Genomic DNA, 8,375 nt, shown 5'->3' with positions numbered 1-8,375 from the left:
GACACGATAACCGTGTGGAGATTTAAATGCGAGCTAAAGGTCTCGCCGATAATCTGAGTAGAGGTTAAAGCTATAAGACTTCGTAATAAGAATTGCTTATAAATATATTCAATGCGAAAGGTTAAGCGGTATGTACTCCAAGTTTATATGTGAGCTTGATTTGAACTAAATCATAAGGTAGTTATGTGATGCATACGAGAGCAATCTATGAGACTATTCCTATGATTATGTGACATCGGATCGATGTGAGAGGTTATGTGAAATCATACAATATTTATGTCACATGAGCTCACTTTTATGTGAAAGTTTATCTGCCTATTGTATATGATGAGATGTGCATATTCGGTAAAGGGATGGTATGCTGAAGGAAGAGTGAAATAAAATATACGAACAACTATGTTATAATTTGATTGTTATCTGTTGACACTGCTTAAAACTTACTAATCATTGTAAAGCTTACTCCGTTTACTCTGTTTCCTCTGTTTTATAGATCTCATTGCGAAGCTACAGGTTCGGGGATCGTCAGCAACTAGTCACACTATCACTATCCACCGCTTGTTACTGTTATGTTTAGAATTATTTTATGGCATGTATAGAATAGACTAGTGGCGGAAGAATATTTTTGGTTAATGTATATAAGCCATACGAAAATGGCATCTTTGAATGTTTACTTAGTGAAGTTTAAATTTTACCTCTGGTTGTGCTTAGTACTTATTTAAATGAACGATCTTTATTTCAAGAAAAAGTTCAAAATTTTACTGTTCTGACATGAGTTACAAGTCCGTAATGCCCTTACCTATTCTCGGCGATTTACGGGATAGGGTGTTCTGAGCCCTAATCGAGACTGAACCATTATTGAAATGGGTTTAGGCCTAGACTGTATATGCTCCCTGTTTGGTTATTTGATATGGGATTACACACTGGGTTTTCATAACTCACCCATTTGTTTATCTGTACAGGTAATCCCCAGTCGTAGGTGGATCAATGCTACGAGGGAATCAAAGGTGGTCATACAACCGCACATACTATCTTATTTGATTTTTAAATTAAAAGTAATTTTATTTTGGGTATCTTTATTTCAATAAGGCCTCTTTGGATTTTATTTCTAATTTGGGTTTTTATTTTCTTTGTTTTATAACTGCTAGCAGTAACATGACATGCGGGTTTTCAAAAAAATAAATGTTTTTCAAAAATACCACGAGTACGTAATCGATTTTAAGAGCTTCTGCAAGACATAACATTTTAAACAAAAAACTAAATAACAACGCTTTAATATGATTAACTTTCGACAAATGACTCACATTTGGAAAATAAACGACATGTCTTGAAATCATCTTTAGGATCACTCAAAGAGGTTAGTAGAGAATGGGTTTTTAACAATTTCACACTTTACAAAAAACACTTCATGGTGGCTTCGTCAGATTCGGGCATAACGTCCAGGTTGGGTTTGGGGTGTTACATACAAACAGTCGTACATGTAATTATTCAGTATGATTTCAAATTGTAAATAAGTCTACCTAGACCACATAAGACTTTTCATCTTGCAACATTCTGAAGCTTAAGACTGGTATGGAATTCAAGAATAGCAAGCATCAAATAGTTTTCAAGTATGAAAATAGTTTGGCACATCATATTGTCCCCTATTCTCCTCCTTAGTGATCTTTTCCTATTCTCCGCCTTATTTCTCCTTCTCTCACCATCCTTATTTCTCTTGTATAAGAAATCTTAGCATCATATAGTAACCACGGCTAGCTCACGAGTTTTTGTGCAATAATGAATGTGCTTTTCAATAGTTGTGACTTTGTCACTTTTCTTTCTTTTTCACAATACCTCATTCACAAATGCTTTTAATTTTCACGTACTTTTTCTCCTCATTTAATTTTCTTTTTGAATTTTTCTTTTTACACCTTTAAGCTAAACAATAATCACTATACTATACTGGTCTTTCCTATCACTCTGTTTTTAAAAAACCACTGTAATGTCTCTACTTAACTCGCAATTTGTATAGCTAGACATCTTTAATCATGCAACTTAGGACCAAAGAAAAGGGTAACCACAAATTATCATTTTTAGCTTAGGTTTTGTATAGAAGTTCATCACAAAGTGCTTTCTAGCTCAAAATAAGTACTAAGGATGAATAAATAGGTTAGCTTTTTGGCTCTAGGTGTATACCAATCAATGCCTTAGGTCATCCCTAGCTTTTTGGCTCTAGGTGTATACCAATCACTTGTACTTCTACAAGCTCAAGCATAAAATTGACCAGAAAAATAAAAGAAATGCATAAAATTTTAAAACAAATTTCTATGTTACACTCCCACTTTAGATAACACATTGTCTGCAATGTGTAGTCCCTACAAAGATAAGGAAAGAAGTTACCCGATTGGTTAGGATAGTTCCATAAGCAATTGGTGAGTACTTTCCTCTTTTGATTGTTGAAAGCACAAAATCGTTGTGTCTCGTCCATGTGGGGTTCCTACATAAAAAATTTAAATAATACAAAAAACCAACTAAAAATCTATTATTACTCCTACCCTGACAATGTAAATAAATTAAACAAATCATCCCAAATTTAATATAGTTTCAAATAGTTTAATGTTAATCTCAATCATCTCTATGAGGCGAATGCCCTTTCTCATTAGTGATTTTCCTTTTCCTGTGTCATATCTTTGGTGAGAGCTCCCACCCATCAAAGGTCTGAGGTGGGTTGGGCTTTGAATGACCTGTCCTTTTGGAGCAGAATATTATGGCTGGAATGCCACTTCATAGTCATCCTCATCTTTCGGTAGACTCTGTTCATCCCCGTTACCCTCATCTTCTGAAGTAAGCTCTTCCTATTCGACTCTGTGATGGATTCATGTTGTGCCAAACATGTTTGGAAGATAATTTAGGGCTCTCAAACCTGTTCAGTCGAGCAAATTCTTAGAGTACCTAACTCGTCTACTACATCCACTTGATCATTCCATCAAGTTTTTTGTCGATGTTCCCACTTTCCCCTCTCTGAGCTTTTAATTGTTCTTTTTGTTTTAGTGATATTGGAACAACCATAAGTTCTTTCCTTCTCTAGTTCCAATCAATAATTTGTTTTCTATAAAACTCAACATATTGCGTACAAAGGAAATCTCCAATTATGCTTCTTGTTGGCTTTATCAATTGCTCATTTTCTTCCACCAAAACCTCTGCGCTTTTGCAAAGTGTCATCATGAGATGGGGAAAGAAAATCCCAACCTCCTGACCACTAATGCAACACTTCATGTTTTAATGGATCCACTCACCAATGTATATCTATTTTTTCTATAAGATGCCATATAACAAAAGATCTCAGAATGTATTGACATTAGAAACATTAAGGGCAGGTGTAACTTTAGTGCAAATAAACTGTATCTACATTTTATCTTCTGGAAACATTATAGCTTGATTAAAATTAGTCAGTAATCTAATAACTTGTCAGACGTTTTTGTAACACCCCAAACTCAGCCTAGACGTCATGGCCGAATCTGTAATGTCACATTAGAGTGCTTTTCAAAACACGAGTTGTCAAAAGGTTTGTTCTTTGTAAAACATCATTGGGTTCTTAACAAAGGGATCAGAGGCCTAGTTTATTTTGACAACTCACATCGTTTAAGTAAAACATTAGTTATTCATGTTTATTAAAAAGCTTTAAAACCATGCTTGTTATGAAAGTTTTTAAAATGTTTTGCATAAGCATGATGATTTCAGAAAAACATTTGTTTATTTTTTTCTTTCTTGAAAACCCGAGTCCTATCACTAGCAGGTAAAATAAAATAATAAAATCCCCAAAAAAAAAATCTTTAAAAGGCTTTATTATAATGAAAAACCAAAAAATAAAATCTTCGTCATATTCAATAATAAAGTACTACATCTAGTGGCCACCTCTAGTCCTCCGTCGCCTCAACCCATCTAAGCCTAGGGATTTCCTACACAGATAACAGACGGGTGAGTTTACGAAAAATCAGTGTCTGAAATCCCAAAATAGCAAATAATCAGAGAAAACGCAATCTGGGCATAAGCCCTCTTTATTCCAGTTAGGGCATTAGCCCCTTTTTCAGTAACAGTAGCAGTTTGGCCCTTAGCCAATTTCAGTACAGTATGCAACAAAGAGCCCTACCCAATCCAACCGCTACACATCAATTCCATACTAGCCCTACACACCATGTGGGGATAAAATCAACCCACCCAACCCTACACAGCAAGTCGTATCGATTTCGGTACTATTACAAAATTTGCAGCAGAGCTGCCAGTAATAGGCTTATAGCCTTTCAGTACACTTCCTCCAAAATCATATAACCCATTCCATGTAATGCAACAAAATAACATACGTGTATGCAGAAATAACATGCTCAGAATCAATCATATATAATACAGGGGTATTTCAGTCAATTTACTGCATCGGGGTATAATGGTCATTTCATCATATTAGAGTCTAAAGATACTTACCGACCCAACAGTATGTCCACAGTCGTCTAGGTGACCCGTGCAACCTTATTAGTCAAACGGTAGTAATGGGCCTACCAGCCCATAATGCAAGCCTATGTGAGCCCACATGCGTATCTAGCCCACAAAGCCTAAAAATAGCCTTAGCCATGTAGTTCACATAGCCTAGCTCAATATTTTCTGCACTTGGTGCGATTTCTTCGTATAAGGCCCACAAGCCCATTGGGCCCAGACAGCCCAGTTTGACCCAGCATGGCCCAGTTCCGTTCTGGCCCATGAGAACTCTCATGGCCATCTCGTTGACCACACGGACACCCACATGCCCATGTGGTGTGACCATCCACTTTCCAGCTTTTCAGCTTTTCAGCTGTTCGGCTTTTCAGCCTTTGCAGTTTCACATCAATCGATAGTGTTCACACACCTGTGATGGAATTGTTTTCGCAACCCTCCGAGAACAAAGCACCTATGATTCATAACGATCCACCATTAGCCACATTCATGGTAACTCCCAAACCAAAATATTAAAATCACTTTAACTGGTTTATTGCTACTTACCTAGCTACCAATTGTTGAGACCTTCTTGTTCACCACACGAACTCCCTCCAAAGCTTTAACCTCACGAGTGATCGGACTTCTTACTGCAAAAAGACAATTGGCCCAACTTCCTTAATCATGGAAATAGTGCCCCTAGCACATTCGGTAACCATAGAGTTAAGTGATCATCACTAAAATGAGATAAAGGTGAATAAGTAGGACACATTCGGCACATAGAAGAACAAGAAATCGCAAACCTGAGAAGAGAAAGGACTAACCAATAATCGGCCTCGACTCCAATCTAAATTCCTATGTACCAAAAGTGATGTTCGGTTTTAGCAATAGAAAAGATAGCCCAATAAAGAGGAGAGGAAGAGATGAGTTGGCTACAATCAGAGAAGAGTAATTAGGGCTCGGCTTGAAGAGAACAGAATATAAGGGTCCGACATCACAACAAAAGGGCAAAGAAAAAATGATGGGGAAAGAAGTGCACTTAAGCAATCGGCCAAGTTGAGAAGAGGGGGAGACTAAAATCTGCAGAAAAGAAAAGAAGAAGATAGGGGACAAGTAGTAAGTGGCCAAGATTAAGGGAAAAGTTGGCAGTACACTTGGGGACCTTTTGAGGAACTACTCAAAACTAAAAGAAGGAAAACGCAAAACACACGGTTAAAAAACCTAAAAAGTGAGGGGAGAATTCGGTACTAGGCTAGACTATGACCGAAATTGGCATAGTGGAGACTTCTATTTTTGGCCAACTACTCCCTCTCCCCCACTCCTTGATCCACTCCCCCTATCTCTCCACAAATCTCTCCACTTTTCCTCACTTGACTAATTCAAACTCCCCTCCCCTTACCAGTATTTCAGTCAACAACTACTACTCCCTGATAAACAGTAATTTATACATATTTTTACCCCATGTTTAATGCATTTTATGGATGATTTCCCATTATAATTGGTGAATTCGATGTTTCTAATGCTTTAATTTCATGTTTTATACTTAGGAGAGCATAGGAGAGCGAAAGGAACGAGAAACGGGCCAAAAACAGAGAAAATGGGTCAAAGTGCAAAATTAACACGGCCTGGACCTCCTTACACGGGCAGACCACACGGCCGTGTCAATTTGGCAGGCTCGAGCACGACGTGAAGTAATCACACACGAGAGTGTCACACAGGTATGTCCCTGCCGAGCCCAAGTTGAGTCCAATTCAGAAAAGGATAATTTTGAGGGCTTTTAGGCATTCCAAAGCTTAGAAATACACCCTAGAGGAGAAAGAAAGAAGACACATAGGGAGGGAGCAAGAAATTACTCCAAGGAAGCCTATTGATCCATCTCAGAAGCCAGATTCATCATCAAGACTGAAGATCTCTCCTCAATTTCCCCTTCAGGAGTTTTAGGTTTTCTTTATGTTTTGTATTCTTTATTATTTTGAGATGTTTTCTTATTTAGTTATGAACTATAACCCTTAAATACCTAAGGGGAATGAAACCTAAGATGAATCTTGTTATTATTTTCCGAATTGTATGATAAATATTTAACTTATTTTTAATTCTTGTTTTGATATCCCAGGATACTGATTCAAGATAAGCTCTTATTCAGAGGAGGAATAGACCCTGTCTAAGAGTACATTTGTCATAATTAAGTCATAATTAAGCGGAGTTGTTTGCGCGCCTAGACATAGGGTGACAAGATTTTGCTGGATTAGGGTGAAACCTAATAAGGGGATCCATAGATCGAGTTAATGCAACCCTAGGGTGTTAACTAGAGAAAAGTCTCAATTATTCAATCTAGGGATTAGACGTTATTAGTCTTGAATAGGGATAATAACATAACTTAGGGATCTCCACGGAACAAGTTAAATGAATAAATCATCCGATTCGGAGCCAGAATAACAAGTACAGTCTAGGTAGATTTTTCCTTAGGTATTGTCTTAATTCAATCGATTTTCCCAAAAGCAATTCCCTAATTCTATTCTCTGTGAGTTCTTAGTTTAGATAATTAGTTAGTCAAAACAAAACCTCTTTATTCTTAGGCTAGATAATAAAAAGACAGTCATTACCAGTACTTTTAGTTCCTTTGGGTTTGACAATCTGGTCTTGCTAAAACTATACTATTGTTCGATAGGTACACTTGCCTACATTGCGATAATAGTTAGTTTCAAGAACAATTAATTATAAATATTTAAAACTTATCACAAAATAACGCGATCAAGTTTTTGGCGCTGTTGCCGGGGAACTAAGATATTAGGAACGCTCAATTTTTATTACTTTAGCCATTTATTTTTCTTGCAATTTTATTTTATTTTATTATTATTATTTATTAATTTACTTTTTCTTTCTCTTGGCAGGTTTTTATAGTTTATGACTAGAAGAAACCTGTCAGGACCACTACTTTTTGACGAAAAAATCGATCGCACAGTTCGCAGAAACCAAAGAGAAATAAGGCAAAGCTTAAGATACACAGAGAACGAGCAAGAGGACGATACTCAACCCCAACGGAATAGATGGCTGAAAACCAAGACAATCAGCTACCTCCTGTAATTGCGGTTAATCAAAATCCTACTCCACACACTATGTATGATTATGCTAAACCTTCTTTAACAGGAATTGAATCGAGCATAGTTAGACCTGCTGTAGCTACAAATACTTTTGAACTAAAACCTAAAACTATTCAAATGATACAGCAATTTGTTCAGTTTGATGGTTTGCAGGATGAGGATCCCAATGCTCATTTAGCAAACTTCTTGGAACTATGCGATACATTTAAAATTAATGGTGTTTCTGATGATGCCATTCGTCTTTGGTTATTCCCTTTTTCATTGAGAAACAAAGCTAAACAATGGTTGAACTCATTACCACGAGGGTCAATCACTACTTGGGAACAAATGACTGAAAATTTTCTATTAAAATATTTCCCACCGGCTAAAACGGCCAAATTACATAATGATATCTCTTCGTTTGTGCAGATGGACTTAGAAACTCTTTACGATGCATGGGAGAGATACAAGGACTTACTGATAAGGTGCCCTCACCATGGGTTACCGCTTTGGCTTCAGGTTCAAACGTTCCATAATGGCTTAAATTCTTCGACTCGACAAATGGTTGACGCAGCTGCTGGTGGAACCATAAATAATAAAACACCTGAAGATGCTTATGAGTTTATAGAAGAGATGTCACTGAATAACTATCAGTGGCAAGTCATGAGGACAAAGCCAACAAAAATAGTCGGTGTTTATAACGTCGATTCGGTCACCATGTTCTCTAATCAGGTAGAACTCTTGAATAAGAAAATTGATGGTTTTCTTAGTTTTTCACATGTTCACCCAGTAATGCAATGCAAAGTAAGTGGAGGTGGAATAAGCCATTCGGAATACCAACCTTATGGCCACAAC

At 37.0% G+C, this 8,375-nt stretch overlaps 1 non-coding gene across 1 annotated transcript; it reads right to left on the bottom strand.

Annotated features, from left to right (window-relative positions):
• Window positions 1-7,917: 7,917 nt before the first annotated feature.
• On the bottom strand, window positions 7,918-8,023 carry LOC128287536 (small nucleolar RNA R71). The gene has a single exon (XR_008278236.1). It is a non-coding gene; the product is annotated as a small nucleolar RNA R71 (small nucleolar RNA).
• Between the last annotated feature and the right edge of the window lie 352 nt (window positions 8,024-8,375).

The sequence above is a fragment of the Gossypium arboreum genome, chromosome 13 (genome assembly GCF_025698485.1).
Source record: "Gossypium arboreum isolate Shixiya-1 chromosome 13, ASM2569848v2, whole genome shotgun sequence".
In the NCBI taxonomy this organism is placed as follows: domain Eukaryota; kingdom Viridiplantae; phylum Streptophyta; class Magnoliopsida; order Malvales; family Malvaceae; genus Gossypium; species Gossypium arboreum.
Note: the sequence above shows the minus strand (reverse complement) of the source record. Positions and strands in the feature narration are given on the sequence as shown.